Below are 25,771 nucleotides of genomic sequence, written 5' to 3'. Positions count from 1 at the left end.
AGGATTAACTGAAGAATCTGACTTGTAGTCAGATTTTAAGCAGTTTATGTGATCAAATTTATTGGAGCATCTACAAAATTAAAGCTTAAATAACAACACTTCATTTTATTCATCGTCACCGATACAAGGCACGAGACTCATATCCCATCACTCTGCGCTGGTAATCCAAACCTCATTAAAAAGCTTTCTCTTGTAAGATGATTATCTTTGTCAGGAGATTAACACGCTCATGAATCTGCACATTTGTCCTGAGTTTTATGATGCACATTATTAGAAATTAAGAGACATTTGTACGAGAAGATCGCATTACATGAGGGTGAAAGCAGAGAGAGAGATCTATATACTGCAAAGCCTCGGGCTAAAATGAACTAATTCAGTGTGGAGAATAATCCGGTTCAGCTACACAAAATGCAAATAGATCTTGTATTTCACCTGTGCGCTTAGTAATGCAGGATCAGAGCTAAAGCCAAAAGTACTTTCTAAATCTTAAGACATAACTCTTCGACCAAACTATTGGTTACACTGCTAATTGTTTCCTTAAGGTATGGAATGAAACTATTTTTATTTTATTTTATTTAGACATGTAGCATGGTAACAGGTCGTTCCAGCCCAATGAGCCTGCATTGCCCAATCGTACCCTTGTTACCAATTAACCAATCAATTGGTACATCTTTGGGATGCAGGAGGAAACTGGAGACCCACGTCGTCACGGGGAAAATGTACATACTTCTCACTGACAGTGGTGGGAATTGAACCCGGGCTGCTGGCACTGTAATAGCGTTATGCTAACCGCTACGTTACCATCAGTAAAATGATTTGGGGCACTGTCACATTTAAGATTATCAATATAAATTGGACAATCATTTGTTCTGTTAATACATCGCAATTTTCCAGCCGCGAAGTGTTTTAGAGCCGTCCAACCTTTCAGATTACCTACAGAGTATTGTGTATGCATGGAAAAGAAGTGAATCGGGACTCTGAGGCTGATTAAAGGAAGTGTGGTAAAGGTGATCAAGTGTGTACTGTTTATGGAAATATGGATGGCTGTAATATGTACTGAACATGTATCTATCAGGATGTAACAAAGCTCTTCCCACAATCTCCCATTATGTGTGGAGAGTAGGAGGAACTGTCTATTAGCATTTTCTGAAAATTAGTTTAGTCTTGTTCGAATTGAGATATGGGCAAAATGCAAGAGGTACTGCCAATTTGCAAAGTCTCTGCCTGACCAGTTAAGTCATTTGATCAGCAGCTCCCTCTAAATAATAACAAAACGCTTAAACAAACACAATTTACATAATAATGTTAAGCCTTCCAGAATATGCTGATGTCTCTAAAGATCTATTTCAATGAGAACTGTCATGTGGCTTGAATTCATAAACAATGCCACTGTTAACTGTGTGCACTCAGACCTTGGGTTTCAAACTTGAAGCAATGTTTCTCAGAATGAACATGTTTCAGAATGTTTCAGTGGGGGCATGCTGCAAATTGGATCAATGGTTATGTTCATTCTGCAGCCAAGAGGCTGGGTGGCCTCTCATTTCTCCCACTTCTTTTCATATTATTCCTCTTGCATCTGTTGAAATGTTGAAGAGAACTTTGAAGCATTAAAGAGTAACTGTCGACAAACCAGGAGAAGCTCAGTTCAAAGTTCAAAGTAAATTTTATTATCCAAGTACAGTACGTATATATCACCTGATACAACCCCCAGATTCATTTCCTTGTGGGCATATTCAATGAATCTATATTTATTTAGTGAGATTTAGTGAGCATGGAGTAGGCATCTCTGGCACTTCAAACCACACCACCCAGCAATCTCACAATTTAACCCTAGCCTAATCAAGAGATAATTTACAATGACCAATTAACCTACCAATCGGTACGTCTTTGGACTGTGGGAGGAAACTCACACTGTCAGCAGAGAGAATTGAACCCAGGTTGCTTGTACTGTAAAGCGTTGTGCTAGCCACCATGTCACCGTGCCACACTATATAAAATAATAACTATAACAGAATCAATGAAAGACTGCCCAGCTAGGGTGTTCGACCAGAGGGCAGAAGACAACAAGCTGTGCAAATTCAAAAAGAAGAAACAATAATGTAAATAACTAAGCAACAAATATTGGGAACATGAGGTGAAGAGTTGTTGAAAGTGAGTCCATTTAGGAACAGTTTCATGATGGGACAAGTGAAGTTGAGTGATGTTGCCCCCTTTATTCAAGAGCCTGATGGTTGAGCAGTAGTAACTGTTCCTAATCTAATACCACTAGCACATTATTAGGGCAGTTAACCATCTGTTGCATCACCAAAGCAGTATTTTTTCTCTAGTGTTTGTATTAGAAGTTATTTAATAAAATAGCTTTGCCATTTAGAAATAAATGACTGTGTAAAGCAAGGTCAAGGATCACATACAAAGCTCTCTTACCCCCCCACCCTTCATCTCTCTCCCCCCTCCTTCTCCATTCATCATAGTAGTTGACTATTGGCTGAGCGGGTGACATGGCTTCATACAACTACCCCCTCATCAGTGGCCTTCCCCTCAATATTTACAGTTCAAAGAACAAGCCCAGCGTCAGCTCTCTATTGGAAAATTCAGAATGAGTAAATCAGTAAAATTCCTAGTTTCACATCTCGGAGAAACAGTTCCCACAGTCCAAAGATGCATAAACAACTTTCTGCCTTTAAAAGAGAGACCACATTGAACTATCACGGCACTGAAATGCAACAGGTAGCACTCACTTTCCCTCGTAACAAAGATTCACTGCATTCTTTTGTGTTCAGCTGCAAAGTGCAACGCATATATACTGTATCCTAATTTTAGACCAGGTTTCCTCTGCTATCAATCTGGCTGCTGGCTAGATAGTCTTATATAATTTAAGACACACAGAAGGATCTTTCAAGATGAGAATGTAATGGAGAATTTAACAAGTCTGTTTCCAGATACGTCAATTTGAGGTAGGATTCTATGTGATGAGTGCATCACTTCTCGACTTTCCAAAGCCTTTTTACAGGGCATATGTCAAAAACATGATTCCATACTTTCCACTTGAATGCTGAAGAAAATTGGTACTATTGAAGATAAAGTTACATGCTTGATCATCACCCCATCACTATCCTAAGCATGCATTATCTCCAGCTCTGTTCCGTGTTCGCCATCTACAAGATAAACTCTGTCACCTTGTCCCTTTGACAGAACATTTCTCTTTCCAGGTTCTTTTGGACAGAAAGCTTTCAAGCCTCAGTTGCATGGGAACATCACCACCCCTGTGATTTTGACTTTAATTATATACACCACACACACAAAATGCTGGAGGAACTCAGCAGGTCAGGCGGCATCTATGAAGGTGAACGAACAGTTGACGTTATGGGCCGAGGCCCTTCATCAGGACAAGAAAGTAAGGGTGCTGAAGGTAGAATAAGGTAGGGGGAGAGTGTGGCGAACTACATATACCTGTCTGGACATGCCCCCTGCTGACTGTTCCTGTGGCTCCTCCCACAGACCCCTGTATAAAGGCGATTGAGGCCTGAGCCCGGGCTCTCAGTCTCCAGGATGTAGTATGGTGGTCAACCACTGCTTGTTCCTTCTTCCAGTCAATAAAAGCTGATATCTCGCCTTTACGTCTCAGAGTGAGTTATTGATGGTGCATCAGAGAGGAAGGAGTATAAACTGGCAGGTGATAGGTGAGATCAGTAGAGGGGGAAGGTGGGTGTGAGAGGAGAGATGAAGGAAGAAGCTGGTAGGCAATAGGAGGAAGAGGCAAAGGGCTAAAGCAGATGGAAACTGATGAGAAGACAGTGGAACATGGGAGAAAGGGTTGCAGGAAGGGAATCAGAGGGAGGGAGGCCTAGATGGAGTGGATGTGGAGAGGATGTTTCCTGTAGTGGTGGGGGGGGGGTATAGAACCAGGGGCCACAGCCTCAGAACAGAGGGTCACCCGTTTAGATGAGGAGGAACCTCTTCAGCCATAAGGTAGTGAATCTGTAGAATTCATTGCCACAGATGGCTCAAAATAGAGGGATGTCCACTTAGAACAGAGATGAGGTGGAATTTCTTTAGCCAGAGGGGTAGTGAATCTGCAGAATTCGATGCTACGGACGGCTGTGGAGGCCAAATCATTTAGTCTATTTAAAATGGAGGTTGTTACATTCTTGATTAGTCAAGGTGTCAAAAGTTACAGGGAGAATGGGATTGAGAGGGATAATAAATCAGCCATGGTGGAATAGCAGAGCAGACTCGATGGAGCGAATGGCCTGATTCTACTCCTCTGTCTGATGGTCTTACAGTGACGGGCAGCTGAGTACAAGAGGAAGGGTGTGAGGCTAACCAGAATGGGGAATGGAAAAAAGTGAGAAGGAGAGTCCTGATAACATTCTTCATCAGGATGGATTTAATGATTAAAGAATGAAGTCCAGTGCACAGCAAGTTGTGGCCAGGTCAGGTCACACAGTGATTATTTAAGGAGATACAACGATGAGTAGGTCCTACTGGCCCTTCGAGCCATGTCACCCAGCAACCCCCGACTTAGAAACATAGAAACCTAACAGCAAAATACAGGCCCTTCGGCCCACAATGCTGTGCCAAATATGTCCTTACCTGAGAAATTACCTAGGGTTACCCATAGCCTTCTATTTTTCTGAGCTCCATATACCTGTCCAGGACTCTCTTAAAAGACCCTATTGTATCCGCTTTCACCACTCTCTGCATAAAAACTTACCCCTGACATCTCCTCTGTACCTACTTCCAAGCACCTTAAAGCTGTGTCCTCTCATGTTAGCCATTTCAGCCCTGGGAAAAAAGCCTCTGACAATCCATACGATCAATTCCTCTCATTATCTTGTACACCTCCATCAGGTCACCTCTCATCTTCTGTTGCTCCAAGGAAAAAAGGCCGAGTTCACTCAACCTATTCTCGTAAGGCATGCTCCCCAAACCAGGCAACGTTCTTGTAATTCTCCTCTGCACCCTTTCTATGTTTCCACAACCTTCCTGTAGTGAGGCGACCGGAACTGAGCACAGTACTCCAAGTAGGGTCTGACCAGGGTCCTATGTAACTGCAACATTACCTCTCAGCTCCTAAACTCAATCCCATGATTGATGAACCGTATGCTTTCTTAGCCACAGAGTCAACCTGTGCAGCAGACTTGAGCGTCCTACGGACTCAGACCCCAAGATCCCTCTGATCCTCCAAGAGTCAACCCTAGCCTAATCACGGGACACTTTACAATGACCAATTAACCTACCAACTGGTACGTCTATGGACTGGGGGATGAAACTGGAGGAAACCCACATGGTCACAGAGAGAATGTACAAACTCCTTACAGATAGCAGTGGGCATTGAACCTGATTTGCTGGTGCTGTAAAGCGTTGTGCTAACAACTATGCTACCATACTGCCCCACGGTACATATATAAAGAAAAGTATTATCTCCAATCACTTATAAGAGAAAATCTACAGATGCTAGAAATCCAAGCAACACACACCAAATGCTGGAGGAACTCAGCAGGCCAGACAGCATCTATGGGAAAGAGTATGGTTGACGCTTCAGGCTGAAACTCTTCAGCAGGACTGTTTTGCCAAAGGCACAAAGCGTTGACTGTTCCCCTCCATAGATGCTGCCTGGCCTGCTGAGTTCCTCCAGCATTTTGTGTGTGTTGCTCTCCAATCATTTGCTGCACTCTCTAGTTATTCAATGAATATCATGTCATTAAGCTCTTAATAAATGAGGTATGATTTACAGTAAGATTCTACAACACTGGAAAAATTGCAGATTTTATTTTGGCCATGTTGTTTTTGGGCTACATCTTAAACCATTTGGTATAATTGATGAGAATCTTGTGTTATCTTCATCTGGATAATATTTTATCCAGTCCTGCCTCAGAAGAATCGCAAATAATATATTTATTGTTGGTTTTAATATCATCACAACCCAGCAGGTTTTCTGATCTAGCCCAACTTCAACACAATCTCCTCCTCTCTTACTGTCTCCTGGTAATTTGCTCGCAAATCCAATCCTGCCTCAATATTGCTCTAGTGGATCACAAACTACAAACTACTTATCGCCACTTCAGTGTGCGGGTGCACCCCCGCCCCCTATATGCAGAGCCACTTCTTCTCTGAGATTATTACTTGTTCACAGTTTTTTCATTAACAGTTGATCTAACGCAGATGAATCTTTATTTAGGTTAGGTATGGTAATGGGGGTGGGGAAGGCATGGTAGATTAACGATCAGTGTAACACTTTACAGTGCCAGCGTCTTGGTTCAATTTCCGCTGCTGTCTGTAAGGAGTTTGTTTGCTCCTTCTGTGAATGTGTGGGTTTCCTTCAGTTTCCTCGCATTGCAGAGGCATATGGGTTAGGGTTAGTAAGTTGAGGGCATGCTATGTTGGTGCCAGAAGTGTGGAGACAATTGTGGGCGAGTACAATCCTTGGACAACGTTGGCTGTTGACACAAATGATGCATTTCATTCTTCGATGCACATGTGAAAAAATAAAGCAGATCTTTAATCTTTTCTATAATTTTTGATATTAACTTGTATAAAAGGTGAAGGTTTTTTAAAATTCTCACTGTTTTTATTAAATATTCCATGACCTCTCCCTGCCCTACCCCCGTAACCCTCATCAATCTCTTCATGCCTCCGATTCTGATCCTTTGTACCTCTGATTTTAATTGCTCCAAGGAAATGGCGTATTTCCCCCTAATTACGGCCCTAACTCGCTTTCCCAAAGTTCGCCATGTTTCTTGCGCCTTTAGAATGTTTTTTAAAGCCTACATTTCAGGTAAAGCTTTTGGTCATCAGCTCTTATTTCTCCGCTCATGGGCTTGCCTGTGAAGTGTCATGGAATGCTGTCCAAGAATTGCCTGTAAAAATGGAGTACTTCAGAATATAAATCATACCCTGCAAGCTTTGGATGACATGGAATTGTCTAAGGAGGGAAGAGAGTAATTTTACACATACCTAAATGCACAGACTGAATAATTTAATATGGACCTTTGGCTCTTGTTTTACATTGCTAAAGTGCAGGCACTGATAAGAAAGCATGCAGCAGATGAGATTGTTACATTTTCCTATCATAAATACATATATCACAGTCTGATCAGCAGTTTGCATTCTATACTTTTCCCATCACTTCAATACTCTGAATTCTGCCTGTTAATGGGCACTGAGCAATGACAGCTTTGTACCACAGAGGTACAATTATTATCAGAGAGTCACTGAGTTAATCAGCACAGAATCAGGCCCTTCGGCCCAGCTTGTCCATGCTAACCAAGACGCCACTGTCATCTATTCGCACTTGCCAGTGTTTGACCCATATCATTTAAATCCTTTTCAATCCAAATACCTGTCAGTTCACTGCATATGTTAGAGCGATTATGGGTTTAGCATATATACATTTAGCAATTGACTTTGGCTACCAGTCTTCACATCTGAATGTTGTATTGCGGATTTAATTTGGAGTGCAGCTCTGAACAATGGGTTACTAAAAGCTGTGAGTCCCGGTCCAGACCACGCTGATTAAAATTCAGATGGATGTCTCTGGTGGGGAAGTGAATCAGGAGCGGTGAAGGTTGTACGTAGTTTCAAAGAAAGCATTGTCCACACATTGTAAATATGGAGCTGTACTTTGATGTTTGGCACATCAAATACCGAACCCCGTGTTGGTTCAGCGAGACCTGTCCACCAAAAGCATCTCCATATGATGCCTGCTGTACCTTGTTTTGTCGAATAAAGAAGCTGCTTTATATCTACCAGTAATTTCCTCTGGTGACTTCATTCACGCAACAGCATATACTCAACATTTTCAGTGTCAAGTATTTGCCGCTCTTAAATATTTCTCATCTCAACTTAAATCAGGGGTTCCCAACCTTTTTTTTATGCCATGGACCCTTACCATTAACTGAGGGGTCTGTAGATCCTAGGTTAGGAAACACCGCCTTAATCTATATCCTCCAGTTTTAGACTCCCTTATCCTGGGAAGAAGACAATCCACCTTATGATACAATATACTTCAATAAACTCATCCCACAGCCTCTTATGCTCTAGGGAAAAGAACTCCATCCTATCTAGTCTCTCCCTTATAACTCAAGTCCTACAGTCCTGATGATCCTTGTGAATCTTTTCACAGATTATACAGCCCTGGTATGTTAACGCTCTGTAAGATTTAACATCTATTTCCAGCAGTCTATTACTCTTCCATCCCATGTGATCATGAGATTAATTGCACAACTATCACATGGACTGTTCCGTCTGCACAATGCATTGCCACTTGATGCTGGTGCTCTCTGTACAATACTAACGTTTCACTATGCTTGTCTCACTGTACTCGGGGGTTTATCATAAACATTTTCTCCTGTCCTGTATGAATCAGTTAAGACCACAGAACCATGCTCCTCCACAGTAATTCTGCCTCCTCCACTATCCTATTATTAGAGACTTCCTAAATTGTGACTGCGACAGAAATCATCTGGGATTCTGTAACCTGTCCATGGCCCTAGCCTATTGGAAATGAATGCAAAAACTACCATGAAAGACAGGACTGGCAGCTTAACACAGCATGATATTTTTTTTAGCAAATACCACAGATTTGTGTATTTAATGGCTGCAGACTATGGCAATTTTCACTAGAAAGACTTAAAGGCAGCAACCGTGTTATTTTCTGTGTAGATCTGAATGGCTTATTATTGTGTAAAATGAAGGGGATAAATAGAACAAGAATGAAAGTAGGAAAAAATGCTCAAATAAGCAATGGTCAGCCTCTGGGAGATAATTGCAATTCAGTTATTTACAGATTATTATTATGCTTAAGAGTATTGAAAAATAGTCAAGGAAGAACATTATAATGCCTTTCAGAACCTTAGAATATTCCAAAATACAGCATCCTGACTACTTGAACACCGAATTCTCCAACTTCTCCAAACTGCTGACTCTGTTCCTTTTCTCTCTCCTGATCCACCCAGTTCTTCCTACATTCACACCATCACCCTTCACCCCATCTGTTTCCCCTCCTTTGCACATCACTCATTCCACTCGCTACCCTTACCACTCTCCTCCCTGCACCTCCCTTGATACCCTGCTCCACCTTCTGCTCCTGTCAGGTTCTACTGTGCTCAGCCCTTTGTCACTTCCAGCTGTCACCTCCCACCTTCGGGCACTATTCCTAATCTCCTCTCCTCCACCTTCTTATCACTCTCCCTCCATCTGGATCGATCTATAACTTTATATTGAGGTACAGTTTGGGATAGACCCTTCTGGCCCCTCAAGTCATACTGCCCAGCAATCCCTCCAGGGTTAAATCCCTAGCCTAATCACAGGACAATTTACAATGACCAATTAACCTACTAACTTGTACATCTCTGGACTGTGGGAGAAACTGAAGCACCCAGGAGAAACCCACGTGGTCATGGGGAGAATGTCCAAGATCATCACAAGCAGTGGCAAGAATTAAATCTGGGTTGATGGGACTGTAAAGCGTTGTGCTAACCGCTGCATTACCATGCTTTAACTCCACCCCTCCCTCCAATTCTATATGCGGACTATCTCTCCTCTTATCTTTCCAGGTGAGGTGTCTTGACCTGATTTGCCCATTAATGCTGCTTGAGCCATGGACCAGCTATTTTATGGACCAGCAATATTACATTGCTAACACATTGAAGAATAGCTACTATTTTAAAGGAGAATGTGCAGGAGCAACATATCTATCTCAGAAGAAAGAATGTGATCATCTGTTAGTATTTATTCATATAGGTTGGGGGATAAATAGTAGTTAAAATATACCATGGAGAATTTCTTTGACCTTGTTCCATGGAATCTTTTGTGACCATTTAAGAAAGGTGATTGATGCACCATCAATAACTCACACTGAGACGTAGGCGAGATATCGGCTTTTATTGACTGGAAGAAGGAACCAGGAGTGAGTGTCTATCATACAAGGTCCTGGAGACTGAGGCCGATCTTCAGGCCGCAGGTCTCCTTTATACAGGGGCCTGTGGGAGGAGCCACAGGAGCAGTCAGCAGGGGCGTGTCCCGACAGGCACATAGTTCACCACAGTGATGAAGCCTTGGCTTATCATCTGAGCTAAAAGATAGAACCTCTGACATTTTCACTAGGAGTATCAACCCAGATTTGGCCTTAACTCTCTGGAGCAGAGCTTCAACCCACAACCTTCAGATTCAGAACCAAGAGCACCGACCACAGCAAACTACGTGGGAAGGAAGGATTCGTGTGAATACGTCTTCTTTCCAGCTTTCTCAGCCAAAAACCAGATGAAACATATAAACCCAAGAGTGAATCCACTTCCAGTTTCCCTCAAGCAAAACAAAATAAAGAACAGAATCTGTGCAAAAATTCTTATTGACATCAGAGTAGATGGTAGATAATGGCTTAACATGATATTCAATTGAGGCAATGTCGCAAAGACTGCATTAAGAACAAGAGCATACCCTCATTTCAATCATGATTATTTCTCTGAGTAGTGTTTGTTGGTATTTATGTATTGAAAACAATTAGCAGAGATATTATTAAACAGTAAATGCTTCTCTCTAAAAAGCATTAAAAGTCATTGCATAATCTTTCCTATATGTGTGCTTGGGTTATCTACTTCTGTCTCTAAGTTTATATGCTTTTAAGTAAATATAATGCTCCTGTATAACTACCTGAATGTTAATATATTTTCACTGTGCATCTATCTGTGTGTGGTATTTACATAAATTAGTTTGTCACAATCCTTCATATCCTCCAGAACAACCCCTCCATTGAAATTCAAAAGAGATACGTAAAAGAGATTAATGATCAGATCATTTATTTGTCATATGAACATCAACACGTGCGGTGAAATGCGTCATTTGCGTCAAATCAAAACAGCGCACAAGTGTCGTCCAGCACCAGCATAGCATGTCCACAACTCACTAACCCTAACCTGTACTTTTGGATTGTGGGAAGAAATCCACCTGGTCACGGTGAGAAATTACAAACTTTGTACAGACAGCAGTGAGAATTGAACCCCTCTAGCTTTTCTTCTTAATATTTTTCTTTCTTTTTAAATCTTTTTATTAATTTTTAAGCAAACATAAATGAAACATGAATACAGAGAGTTTGAGAGTACATAGTTAATAGTGTAAGTAGGCATTCAAATATATGATAATCAATATATATAACCTCCCAAACTCAAAGTATTTATGAACAAAAGAAATTTTTAAAAAACCCCAAAAAAGGGAAAAAACACTAACCAACATGGGCCATTGCATTATGTCAAATATACACAGTAGTGCCAATAACTCCGTACCTCCATCCAAATAATTAAGGATAATAAAAGTGAGATTTAGGAAAAGACAATTTAACTCATATGAAAATGTTGAATAAATGGTCTCCAAGTTTCTTCAAATTTAACTGAAGGATCAAAGACAAATTAATATTTAATATTTTTATTTTGCTCCATTAGAGTTTTATATATACACTCAGTGGCCACATTATAAGGTAGCTCCATTTCCTGTACCTAATAAAGTGGCCACTGAGTGTATCTTTGTGGTCTTCTGCTGCTGTAGTCAACCACTTCAAGGTGTTGTGCATTCAAAGATGCTCTTCTGCACTGTTGTAGCATGTGGCTATTGGAGTTACAGTCACATTTCTGTCAGCTTGAACCAGTCTGGCTATTCACTTCTGACCTTTGTCATTAACACATTTCTGCTGCTCACTAGAAACTTTTTTGTTAGTTTTTTGCACAATTCTCTGCAAATTCTAGAGACTGCTGTGAATGTAAATTCCAGATCAGCAGCTACTAAAATACGCAAACCACCCTGTCTGGCACCAACAATCATTTCAAGGTCAAAGTCACTTCGATCACAGTTCTTCCCCATTCTGAACAATAACTGAAACTCCTGGTCATGTTTGCATGCTTTTATGCATTGAGTTGCTGCCACACAATTGGCTGATTAGATATTGCTTTGACAAACAAGTCTACGGGTATACTTAATAAAATGCCCACTGAGTGCACACAGCAAAAAACAATCATTTGGTCATCTTGCTTCTCATCTTGGTCCTTAATAGTACTCTGGTAAAGCACAGTACAGCATGGGTGACGTGGTAGTGACGTGGTAGTGTCATGGTTACTGTAATACTTCATGGTGTCCACCTGCGAAGAAAGATGGTTTCAGCGGAAGCGGAATTACCTGAATAAGTTTAATGAGTAAGATGTGATGCTACCAGGATTCACTTTGATGAATGAGATCCAATCCCTAACAGATGAGCAACTACACCTGTTTATTTTGTCAAGACTTTTTCAACAGCATCTACCAACAGCCCAGATGAAGTCAGAGGCCACAGGAGGATCCACTCTCACCTACAAGTCACACAGCGCCCTGAATCAAAAATATGTTTTCCCTCATTGCTGAAAATCCTGCAGCTCTTGAGTCAACGAAACCATGGGAGCAATTCCCTCACGACAGCTTGAACATGCTCTTTAACATTCTGAACCATGCTGTTTACTACCGCTTTAATATATTCATATATGTAAAACCTCCACTGGTGCATAAAAAAACCTCCTAATGGCAGAAACCTCCATTTGCCGGATGCGTAGTATGAAACCAGATCATACAAACAGGCCTCGGCTGTACTGTCAGATTCAAGTCATTCTTCAAAGCATCAGATGCTTTTTAATGAGATGTTTAGCTCTGAAATTCAGGAACATTATAGTTCCATATTAAGGTGCATGCAAGTTATTTCTCATGCAGTGATGGGAAACGGAGAATCACTAGGTTGGGACTGACAAGTGTGTTCCTTCTTTTTGGCCCCATATTTTCAATAGAACTATCTTCTAAATATTTCTTACTTCCTGTCAGTTTCTCTCATACCATACCTTCATGTACACATCACCTGGAAGGGAACTACCAGCTAGGTTGAAGAGCCGGGCTCGATGCTCTGAGACTTTATCAGTAATCCTAATTCATATGACAACGTCATTGTTCATATAGGGATACCAACATATTACTATAGATATGATCATGCAAATTAGGAGCAAAAGAGGTCACTTAGTCTCTAGAGCATGCTCCCGTATTTAATTAAACACTTGATTTTATTATTGTAACCTCAGCACTGAGTTTCCTTCCACCCTTTCCTTGAAAATATGCATTTAACCCTGCTTTTAAAATATTCAAAGCCCCCGCCCTTTCCAACACACTTTGAAGAGATTTACTAACATTCATGACCCTCTGAGAATAAAATGTTGCCTCATCTTTTGTCTTAACCTCTGATTTTAATCAGTGGTTCTCCCAGAGGAGGAAAGATCTCCTTCACATCCACCCTGTCTGGATCACCTCAGTCAGGTCCTTTCCTGCTCCTAAACTGTAATGAATACAAGTCCAGCCTCTCCAACCTTTTCTCATAGGGCAACCCATCCATTCTAAAACTGAGTTGAATAAAACTCTCCGAAATGTGAGGATGCATTAAATTCCTTACCAAGGTAAAGAGAGCAATACTGCATACAAGGCTTCACAGATGAAGTACAATCTCCCTAGCTTTCCATTCAATTCTTACAGTCATTTTTAACTCTCAGTATTTCCTGCTATATCTGTACCAATTCTTGACAAATTATGCACGTCATGCAGCAGGATTCTGTGAGAGCTCTGCAGTATCTCACACTTAGATCTTGCACTTCCTATTTTTAAAACTTTTCCTGATAAAATTATCAGTCCACATAATCGTCAATTTGTAAGAACTTTGGCCATTCACTTAACATGCCAATATCTGTTGGAGGTCTCCTTCTGTCGTCTTCATAACTTACTCTCTTACATTTCTTTGTGTCATTAGAAAACTTAACAATGGTACATTTGGTATCTTTATCAAGTTCATCTCTACCACCCCTGCACCATCTGATTCCTAGTTAAGCAAAAGTTATTTTTAACTTTGTTCATGGCATCGCCCCTCCCTAGTTCTGTCATGCTCAACACTGAGGAAACAAAATTCTTCAAATCTGGCCTCTTGGTTACACTGGACAGCAAAGATTTTGCTTCTTGAATACCTGTGGGTGTATCTTATGGATTTTGGGCTGCTGATCATGAAAATTACCATGAAGTTTCCCTATCACACACCATTAAAAATCGCCTATATTTGTAATTTCAATTCATGATTCACGTCAATTAAAATGTTGCCCACAATGTAAAGTGAAAGCATGAAGTGCAATATGTCAATAAAGATTCATTTTCTCCATTCCTCTTAGGCTCTTCTTTGCAAATCTTGGTGCTGTCTGTGATGAACATGGTGAAAGTTTTCACCAGGACATTGCAGTCATGGAGAAACAGTATCAGGCAACTGGAATTCATCAATGCTGGCTGATTATTGTTGGGCACTTAAGCAAGAAGCCTCAGACACTGAGTACAAATGAAAATCATCAACAAAACATTTTTAGTTTAGTTGACCTATTGCAAAACATCACACCTGGTATGCAATTAAATGCATAATACTCAAAAGTTAATTTCCTGTTTCTCCAAATTCCTATGTGATACAACTAGTCTGAAATTACATTTGTGTTCAGCTTCAAGCGGTCTATCATAAACAAAAAAAATTCTGAGGAAGCAACACTTTCGAAAAAATTTGTTGTCCAGTGTTATTGGTAGCTGCATCTTAATTGTTGGAGACCTGAAGAATTTCCTTCTAGATGCATTTCTTTCCTCCCTTATGGTGTCACTTAAAGGCTAACTAACTAATCTTTTGGTTATCTGGCCTCAGCTCTCCTTGGTCTTTGATAGTACTTCAGTAAAGCACAGTATGGTATTGCTGACATGGTAGAGTCATGGTTAGTGCAACACTTCGTGGTGTCAGCCTATGAAGAAAGATGGTTTCAGTGGAAGAATTAAATTACCTTTAATGAATGAGATGTAATGCTAACAGGATTTACTTTGATGACTGATGAGTACAGTAACTGCACCTATTTATTTTGTCAAGACTTTTTTGACAGCACCTACCAACAACCCAGATAAAGTCAATGGCTGCAGGGGGATCCAATCTCACTGACAAGTCAAACAGAAACTTGAAATGAAAACATATTTTCCTTTATTGGTGAAAATCCTGCAACTCCTGAGTCAATGGAACAGTGGGAGCAATTCCCTCACAAAGGACTTGCACAGCTTGAACATGCTGCTTACCATTCTGAACCATGCTGTTTACTACTGCCTTCTTACGGACAGACGACGAAGGGCAATAAATGCTCATTTTAAAAATGCACTTGCCCATCTTGTGAATGGGTGAAAAGAAATTACCTTTGGTGCAAAAATGCTGAAGAATAAGCATCTTGGGAAGATAGTGTGTGTAGGTGTTTTGTTTTAGAACCTAGAACAGTGCAGCACAGCACAAGGTCTTCGGCCTATGATGTCAACACCAAGCACAATGCTGAATTAAACTAAATGGCTTGTGCCTATATGTGATCCATATCCCTCCTTTCCCTGTACATCCATGTGTCTACCTAACTGTTTCTTAAACCCCATGATTACATTTGCTTCCACCACTACCCTAAGGCAGCTGGTTCCAGCCATCCACCACTCACTGTGTAAAAATCCTGTTCCACACATCTCCTTTGAAATACCCCCATCGTCCTCTTACATCCTCTAGCCTCTAGTACCTGGTCTTTCTACCCCAGGAGAGGTTCTGTCTATCCTATCTACCTTTCTTAAAATTTTACAAACTTCTAACAGGCTTCTCCTCACTCCAGAGAAAACAAACCCAAATTTACCCGAGAAGACATGAAGAGTTTACTGATGGATTTCTTCAATAACTTTGCTAAGAACATTGTTACAGTTAACAGAAGAGAGAAGACAATTCTCATCACCCTTGCCTTTCCACTTCAAAATCCAAAAAAAAGAGTATGTCTGCTGGTGGCTGTAAAAGAAATAAACACAATTTTTCCAAATGCATCAACTTGACTTTAAATCAACTACCTGGGCTAATTATTTTCAGAGTGCTTGCAGTTCTTTATACATCCCAAATCCTCTCACTTATCTTCCAGAGAGCATGAAATGGCCAAAATTACTACCTTGCAAACCTTTTACTGTGCTCGCTATCTGATCTGGTAGTTGACTTTGACAAGTATTTCAATCTTCAGGTTCCTGAATACCCAGCTGGACCTGATCCTTATGGGATCTTGACATCGATGGATGTTCTAATGCTCAATATACTTGAGCCAGCCTTTCAATAATAAGGCTGCTTACTTTTTAAATGATTGTAAAGGGATAAAGGCTTTTTTTTTACCCTGCTGTGTCTACTCTGAAGAATATCGATTCACCTATCATTCCAAATGAAGAGATAGCAACTTCCTAATAGTTTTCCTTCCATTCACATCCCCCCTTAAATGTCTACTGATGGAATAATGTTATAGAGAATGAAATTGTATTTATGTATCACCTTTCCTGATCTCAGGATGTTCCAAAGACCTTTATAAAATAATTAATTGTCTCTGAAATGTTGTGACTTAGAGAGTACAGAGCAGCCAACTAGAAGCTGCTTGGTCCTGTAAATATGATTATGATCAAATTTATCATTTCTTAAAAAATCTAGATTAGCTGTGACACAGGGAGAGCTTTCTCATTGCTTTTCAATAGTATCCCAAGCTGGGCTTCAGTTTATCTACCTCAGAAAGGTATTTAATTGTCTGGAATAGGGCTCAAACACAATACCTTCTGAGGCAAAAGCCTTAGCAATGGAGGCAAGCATGCCATCACCTTGTGTTAGACCACAATGGGAATTAACGCTACCCACTTGGCTCCTTTGGCAAGCATTCTGTTTATTACCGTCAGTCAGCAAAACAGTTTAAATGGAACTCAAACTAGTTGCCCATCATTTCAAGGGCTTGGTGGCAATGGCATCATACAGTACAAAAACTGGCCATTCAGCCCATTTTGTCCATGCCAACCATCAGATACTAATGCACCTTTATCACATTTTCTCTTTCACATCTCTATGTCAACTCTCTCCTTTATTTTCCTGCTGCCCACCTTGACTAGGGCCAACTTGCAGTGACCAGCTACCTCATCAAATGACGCATCTTTTGCGAGCGGAAGGAAACTCATCCAGCCATGCAAACATGCAAGCTCCATGCCGGCACCACGGTGACGATCAACAAACGCCATCTCGTTGGCATGGCCAGGCGGTAACGCCGACCACGGTGCCACTCATAACCACTATAATCACCAAATGATATGTCCGTTAGACAAAATACTGAATTGTTTCTGAAAAGTTGTGATTGAGGGAACAGAACAACCAATTTGAAGACTAATTGGTTCCATCAATGTGATTACGAACAAATTCACGATTTTTTAAAATAGAAAGTTGCGACAAACTTGGGTCCGTCGTTAAGACTTTTGCCTCAGAAGTTACTCTTTGAACCTTTTTCCCGACTCTTTAATATCTTTCTGAGGTGGGTAAGCAGAAGCCTAGATCAAATGAACCTGGGAGACTATTGAAAAGCAAGCAGTGTGTGTGTCAGGAACATAATGATCGTAATGATATTGGTTAAGAATAACTATTGCCAGAACATCAGAGAGAACTCTCTGCATGTTTCACATGTTCATCTGAAGAAAGGCTTCAGTGCAAAATAATCTATACACGTAGAAGTCTATAGCCTGTGGGCAATGTGGAGACAACAGCCTAACTCCAGTAATTCCGCTCTGTTTTGCTTCATGCATCTCAGCACAAGCAGAATGAAAATCCCTCACTGTCAGTGTCCTTATAGGCTTTATTACTTACTGTCGATTAGGCAGGAAACTCATAGCGCTAAGCCTTGTCTTCACATGTTATCAATGACCCGCTTCTGTGTATACTCCAGAGGACTGAAATTTGAGTTTGGGAACTCCAAGCTTTGCCGGCTTTACCTTGTCAGTCGCTTAGACCACGTGACTTCGCGCAGGATTTTAACACGGAATTAATGTTCTGAATGCGCGGGCCCAGGGGAGTAAGACTGAAATAACATTCTAATCCAGTTCAACAGAACGGGGCAAAACGCAAGGTAAATAATTGGATTGCGAATCCGGGGCAGGCAGGGCTGTGAGCAGTGAGCATTTTCGCATGCTGGTTGTTCAGTCAGCAAGCTACAAGCTCTCAGGCGTCAGTAAGAAAGATCTGCGTTTATATAACACTCGTCGTAAGCTTAGAACACCCCAAAGCACTTCACCACCCATAACGAGCAGTCACCATCAGGAGGTGCAGGAGCATGCATTATAAGCCACGTCCTCCTGCAAACAGTAACGCAGTGAAAGCCCAAATTATCATTCCCCCCCCCCCCCCTCAGTATTGCCGATTGAGACACAACATCCCCGCTCGCCTTCAGAAAGAGCTGCGGGATCTTTTTACGTCCATCCGAGAGTATGGGTAAAGTCTCTGCTCATGAGCCGTACTGCCGCGGAAAGGATTTGGGACGAGGCATTGTCGCTAAGTGTTAGCTTTGCAAATTCGGCTCGGATGTTGCTGTGTGTTTTGAATAACAACCTGCCGCGAATGGGCTGAAGGCAGAGGAGCAGCAACCTTAATGCATCACAGCTTTATTCAAACCGATTCCGCATTTCTGTGTACCTTCGTGAATCATTTATTCTCATCCATCACACTTCTGAATTCCCTTGAATGACAAATCCACATTGTTGCGTCCCCAGTCTTTCCACGACCTTGCTCTACCATGTCGTTCCAACACATCCCAACACCAATTCTACACTTGCGAACCACTAGTGGTCCGTTGTAGGCTAAAAGGTAATACTCTTACTTATAGACATAGGAACAGAATTAGGCCGTTCAGTCCATCGAAGTGCTCCACCATTTCAACCCAGCCGCTAGGTTTCATTAGGAGTTTGAGGAGATGCAGTATGTCACCAAAGACGCCCCCAAATTTCTACAGATGTTCTATGGAGAGTTTTCTAACCGGCCGCACCACCGTCTGGCTTGGGGGGCGTGGGGTGGGAGGGGGACTACTGCACAGGGTCCAAGCACGCTGCAGAGAGTTGAGAACTCAGCCCGCTCCGTCATGGACCACTAGCCTCCATAGCATCCAGGACATGTTGGAGGAGCAATGCCTCAAAAAGACATCATCCATCTTTAAGGGCCCCCATTACCCAGGACATGCTCTCCTTTGGACTAGGAGGAGAAGGCGGTAACAAATTCAGAAACAGCTTTTCCCCTCTGTCATTAGATTTCTGAATGGACATTGAATCAATGAACAATGCCTCTTTTTTTTTCTTTTTTCCTTACTTATTTAATTTAACCTTTTAAATATATTATTACTGTAATCTCTTTTTTACTATTATTATGTACCGCAATGTACTGCTAGGGCAGAACAGCAACTTACATGACAGTGATATTAAACCTGATTCTAATTCTGATTCACCTGTCTCCTTCCCATAACCCTTAACACCCTGACCAATCAAGAATCTATCACTTAAATCAAGAAGCTTCCACTTTAAATATACAGTACACAATGATTTGGTCTCCACCACCATTTGGAAGATTCACTGGCTCTCTGGCTAAATAAATTCCTCCTCATCTCCACTCTAAAGGAATGTCCTTCTGTTCTGAGGACCTGTGGCCATACACTCTTCTACTATTGGAAATACCCTCTCCAAATCCACGCTATTTAGACCATTCAATATGCAATAGGTTTTAACGAGATCCCCCTTTTGAGCAATGTGGTTCTGGATTCCGGTCCTGCAGATGTGAACAGAGTACATCATTCAGGAGATGTCCTGCTGTAGTACTGAAAATGTGCTATACTATGAGGGATACTGCCTTTCAAATGAGACTTATTGTATATCATGACTAGTCCATCTGCATTATCAGGAAGACAGGTAATCCTAGAACACTATCCAAGATGAACAGTGAATTCTTTTCTGGATAACATTTATTGCCCGGTGAACATCACTTAGACGGATTATTATTGCTTGTGGGATTTTGTTCCCTGCAAGTTGGCGGCTGTATTTCAACTGTGGCATGATTGCAAGAGTCTTTCTTTAGCTTTCAAAGTGCTTTTGGGTGTCCTGAGACTGGGTGAGCAGCTCGAGCAACACATGGACTCCGAGATGAAATGTTCACTCTGTTCTCTTTTTCCACAGATAAGGCCTGACTAGCCTGACTAGTCCGTGTGCCAACATTTGCAGGCTTCCCCCAGCACGTCCTTAGGTGTGTCGATTATTAACGCAAATGATACATTTCACTGTGTGATAAATAAATGAATCTGAATCTAGAGTTTTCTGTTTTAGATTTCCAGCTCTGTATTGTTGTAATATTTTTATTAAGGAATAATTCTTTCTCAGTTTCTCATTTTTGCTTTCAGTTTCGGAGTTTTTAATTGCCTCTTCTTTACCATCAATAGCACTCTCCCCAGTCCTTGGCATTCTACTCACTGTCAAACCCCATTTTGAAATCAATCTAATTCTCCCTGTTATTCATCATATGTTTCAAAACTCTCCAACATCACTGCCTGGCATCCCTTTTTAGCTCTGTGAATGATAATTGGCTGTTCACTATGTTCAGAGTTATAGAACATTGAAACATTATAGGGCTTTCAGCTCATGATGTTGTGATCACTAAACCTACTCCTGATCGATTTAATCCTTCTCTCCCAAATAGTCCTCCATTTTTCTTTCATCCATTTGCCTATCTAAGAGTCTTTTAAATGTCCCTGTTGTATCAGCCTCTACCACCACCTCCGGCAATGTGTTCCATTCACTCACCACTCTCTGTAAAAAAAAAGCCTATCTCTGCATCCCCCCCTATACTTTCCTCCAAACACCTTAAAAATATCCTGGGAAAAGGGCATTGGCTGTCCACCCTATTATGCCTCTTATCATCTTATACAGCTATATCAGGTCACCTTTCCACCTTCTTCACTCCAAAGAGAAAAGCTCTAGCTTGTTCAATCTGTCTTCATAAAACATGTTCTCTATTCCAGGCAGCATCCTGATAAATCTCCTCTGTGCTCTCTTTAAAGCTTTCACATCCTTCCTATAATGAGATGATCAGAACAGAGCACATTACTCTAAGTGCAGTCTAATCAGAGTTTTATAGGGTTGCAACATTACATCGCGGCTCTTGAACTCCAACCTCTGATTAATGAAGGCCAACACACTATACACCTTCTTAACCATCCTATCAACTTGCACAACTTTGAAAGGTCCATGGAGATGGACCTCAAGATCTCTCTGTTCCTCCACAATGCTAAGAATCCTGCCATTAACCTTCATGTTTGAGCTTCCAAAGTGAATCATTCACACCTCTCTAGATTGAACTCCACCTGTCACTTATCAACCCAGCTCTGCAACTTGCCATGAACCTATGGCAACCTTCCACACTATCCACAGCACCACTGACCTTCATGGCATTTGCAAATTTACTAACCCACCCTTCCACTTCCTCATCGAAGTCATTTATAAAAACACAAAGAGCAGGAGTCCCAGAATAGATCTCTGTGGAACACCAGTAGTCACTGAACTCCAGACAGAATACCTCCATCTACTGCCACCCTCTACCTTCTGTGGATAAGCCATTTCCAAATCCACACAGTCAAATTTCCATGGATACCATGCCTCTTGACTTTCTAAACCAACTTGCGATGTGGAACCTTGTCGACCGCTTTACTAAAATCCATATGGGCCACATCTACTGCTCTACCTTCATCAGTTTGTTTTTCTTCCTACTTCTTTGAAAAGTCAATCGGGCTCACAAGGCATGACCTGCTTCTCACAAAGCCAGGCTCACTATCCCTAATCAAACCATGCTTCTCCAAATGCTCAGAAATCCTGTCTCTAAGCGTCCTCTCCATTAGTTTTCCCACCACGGATTTAAGACTCGCTGGTCTATAAAAACTTGAGGTCATAGCTCCCTATCTATTTCCCTCTTAGAGTTAAATTCCTCAGTATAACCCCTCTTAACCCTCTCCTTCTCCAGTGAAAACACTCTATTTGACTTTGGTAATCCCTTGCTTGCAAATACTATGGGAGGATGGGATGAATCAACAGTTATGGCCCCCCAGCCCTGCACCACACTGTAATGTTCCATCTAGTCATGACAGTGGAAAGAATGTTGTTAGACTTATGGATTGGGAGAGTCACGGGTACACATTATTGAAGGTTGGTGGGTTTAGCTAGGATGGGGCTTGGACAATCAATAACACCAGATACTGCGGAAGAGCCAAACTCTTTGCTGTTGCTTTGTTACTCTGTGAAAAAAGGGTCAGTTTAAGCAACAAACATGGACAGGCTCTTTTTTGTGCTGAGCCTGATGTCAAATTGAGTTAATCCTTTCTGCCTGCTCATGATCCACATCCCTCGTTCCCTGCATATTCATAAATGCTACTGTCGTATCGGCTTCCACTACCATGTTTCAGGCATCTACCGCTCTCTACGTAAAGACACTGGGGAGAAAAAGATTCTGGCTACTTTAGCAGACCTTAGCAGAACACTAAAAGTGCCTGTTTTTTGTTTTTTTTATGAGGAAGTGGGTGCCATAAAATAATCTGGAGTTTTTTCATATTTTAACGGAAGGGGACATTCATGAAGGCACTCACTTTGAGTATGGTCAGCCTGCCATGCTCTGTTAATTACTGACAACGAAAGAATACATTGCATTCCATTGTTACTACGTTCACTCTTTAGACTCCAAATTGCCTCAGAGTTCAAACCAAAAGCAAAACAGCCAACATTCTGCTGCTGTAACATCATGGGATTGCAAACCAACATTAATCTTTCCAGAGGCTCATAGGTAATGATGTTGTCACTGTACATTTTACATTCATGCTGCTTGGCAAATACTACACCATGTGGTTGAAAAGGCTGAGGAATGGAGAAAGACAGGAAAGAATGAGGAGAAAGTGGGGTAGAAATAGACAGGGAGAGGAAGATAGAAGGACGGATAAGATCAGAGGGAAAGGGAAGAACAGAAGAGGGATAGAAGGAGAAGGGGAGTGGTAAATTAAGTAGATGGGGAGATGGATGGAGGCTAAGAATGAGGGCAGAGAGAAGAGTGAAAGAATGAGGTAGACTGATAGGAGGAGAAGGAAAGAGAGAGGGAGTGTTAAAGGAATGAGAAAGAAGTAGAAAAAAGGAGATTGCACAAAAAGAATCACAGAGGAAGAGGAAAAGTGAGTGATAAAGAGAGAGTGAATGTGAAAGAGAATGAAGGAGATAGAATCTGGAGGGAATATATATGAAGTGTGAGTGTGAGGAAAAAAGAAATAAAGGAGGATGAGAAAAAGAATCAAAGTGAGGGAAGGACAGCGAAGGAACGCAGGAGGAAGAGAGAGTGTGTGAAGAAGTAAGAGAGAAAAGGAACAGTGAGGAAGTGGCAAGGAATAAAAGAGAAAGGGAATGATAAAAATAAACACGGATGGGGAGAGGACACAAGTACAGAGTGAAACTGGGGAGTGAAGGAAAGGAAGGGAGAAGGGAGTAGAGGGAAAGCGGGTTCAAGGGGAGATGAGAGAGAGCTAAATAAAAGACAAGTAGAAAGGTGGAGCAAGCATAAAAGAACTAATAACACAGGGAGGGGGAAATAATGAGAGATAAAAAGAGAGAATGGACAAGAAGAAGGATGAAAAAGAGAAAAAGAAGAGAGAATGGGACAGAATGAGAGTGAGAGTAAAAGAGGCAGAACATGGAATAATGAGAACGAAATATAAACGGACAGCAAAGAAGGGCTATGAAAAGCCGTGCAACTGCAAAAACGAGAGAGGAAGATAAATAAGGAGAGAGAAAGTGAGCGGGAGAGCGAGGGAAAGTGACAGAGTAAGTGAGGGAACGAGGGAGAGGGAGAGATAGAGAAAAAGAGAGAGGGGTAAAAGAGAGTGAGAGAGAAAAAGTGAGAGAGAAAGTGAGTGAAAGAGAGGGGGAGAGAGAGAGAGAGAAAGAGAGAGAGAGAGAGAGAGAGAGAGAGAGAGAGAGAAAGTGAGAGAGAGAGAGAGAGAGAAGAGAGAGGGAGAGGGTGAGAGGAGAGAGCGAGAATGAGGGAGGGAGATCAGAAAGGCTGTACCATATGGTGAAACGGGTGCCTTAGAGGATGCTGCACGAATGCTGACACGATGGAAAGTGACCGAGCCTCTTTCCCCAGCTGCACATTGCAGGCGAACCATCCCGAATTATAGGCAGAAATGTCCAGTGGCCTTTCAGTACAACAAATACTGGCAGCAGACGCTTGCCTGCGGTCTGTGCTCAGTGCTACAGAACGTTGCAGCTCATCTCAGAGGCGGATGAGTGACACTGATACAATGCTGCCTTAGATGTGCATTCAAAAGAAAATCAGACCCGTTCATTAAGAGCACGCACTGATTGAAGAAGATGACCCTACCTTGAGCATCAAAGAACTCCAGCAGCCTTTGCACGTCCTTGAAGCAGAGTACCAGTCTGTCAGGAATATTTTTGATTCCCCCCTTTCCCGAAATGTTATTCAGAGCCCTCTGCATGTGTTTCACTGGGCACTGCAGCAACTGCACTAGGATGAGCTCCTCCTATTCCAGTAAACGTAGCAGCTCCTGGGAGCCTTCCATTTGCTCAGCCCGAGGACCACTGAGAGGAGCTCTTCATGCATGATTCATACACTGACAGTATTTACATCACAGTTATCCTCTCCCTCTCCCTTTCTCCATCACTTTCTCACATTCTTTCATGCCCACCTCTTTTTCTCTTCCCATTTCTTTCATACACTCCTTGCTCTCTCTTTCTTTCATTCTTTCCCACAAACTTCTTTCTATTTCACTCCCTCTCTTAAATATCCTTTTCTCTCTTTTCCTCACTCTTTCTACCTCACTCACGACTCTAGTTCTTTTTTACTTCCTCTCTGTCCCACACTTCCCTTCTTATCATTTCCTCTTTCTCACCCACTTTCTTTTTTCTTCCTTCCTTGCTCATACACCTATACGCTCTTCTCTCTCTCTCTCTCTCTCTCTCTCTCTCTCTCTCTCTCTCTCTCTCTCTCTCTCTCTCTCTCTCTCTCTCTCTCTCTCTCTCTCTCTCTCTCTCTCTCTCTCTCTTTCTCTTTTTCTGAAGTTTGCTTCTTAGCTGCTACAGGGAATGTTACGGCTGGTGTTGTTAAGGGTGCCATTTGAACCATGCCTGTTGCTTGGTCAGAGACGGTCAGATACAGATAGAAGCCAAATTTACTTAATGGCTAAGTGGGCTAATGAGTAACAGGACTCTGCTCCAGTGACCAGCTCAGAACATACTACATTTCTTACATTCTCACTTTTTCTCAATCCCTCTATCATTAATCTCACATACTTCTCTTACACACTCACATACTCTCTTTCCCATTCCCTTTCATTCTCTTTCATGCATCTTTTTCCCTTTCATTTATTGTCTCACTTGTGGACTGTCTAATGTACTTGTCATTCACACTCTTTCCCTTACATTCCCTTTGCCTCTTTAACACTCCTCTTATCTTTCTCTTATTTCTTCCTTCAATCCCTGACATCCTTCCTCACACTCCCTCTCTTGTTCTTTCATCTTCTCCTCCTCACCTTCTCTCAGCCTTCTACTTATCTCTTCCTTTTTCTCTCTTTCACATAATCAAACACACTCTATGTTTCTCTCTCTCTCACACACACACATACACACACAGCTATATTCAAAACACCCTGTTTCTCTCTCTCTCACACACACAGCTATATTCAAAACACCCTGTGTTTCTCTCTCTCTCTCACACACACACACACACACACACACACAAACAGAGCTATATTCAAACACCCTGTGTTTCTCTCTCTCTCACACACACAGCTATATTCAAAACACCCTGTTTCTCTCTCTCTCTCACACACAC

General features: G+C 41.6%; 1 protein-coding gene across 1 annotated transcript in view; it reads right to left on the bottom strand.

Moving 5' to 3' along the window:
* Nucleotides 1-24,427, bottom strand: part of cntn2 (contactin 2) — a 229,430-nt gene extending 205,003 nt beyond the window's left edge. The window contains exon 1 of the mRNA XM_059950245.1: nucleotides 24,302-24,427. The gene's annotated coding sequence lies outside the window, so the exon portion shown is untranslated. The remainder of the gene's footprint in view (nucleotides 1-24,301) is intronic.
* Nucleotides 24,428-25,771: the final 1,344 nt, after the last annotated feature.

This window comes from Hypanus sabinus, chromosome 25, assembly GCF_030144855.1.
Source record: "Hypanus sabinus isolate sHypSab1 chromosome 25, sHypSab1.hap1, whole genome shotgun sequence".
NCBI classification, from domain to species: Eukaryota; Metazoa; Chordata; class Chondrichthyes; order Myliobatiformes; family Dasyatidae; genus Hypanus; species Hypanus sabinus.
Note: the sequence above shows the minus strand (reverse complement) of the source record. Positions and strands in the feature narration are given on the sequence as shown.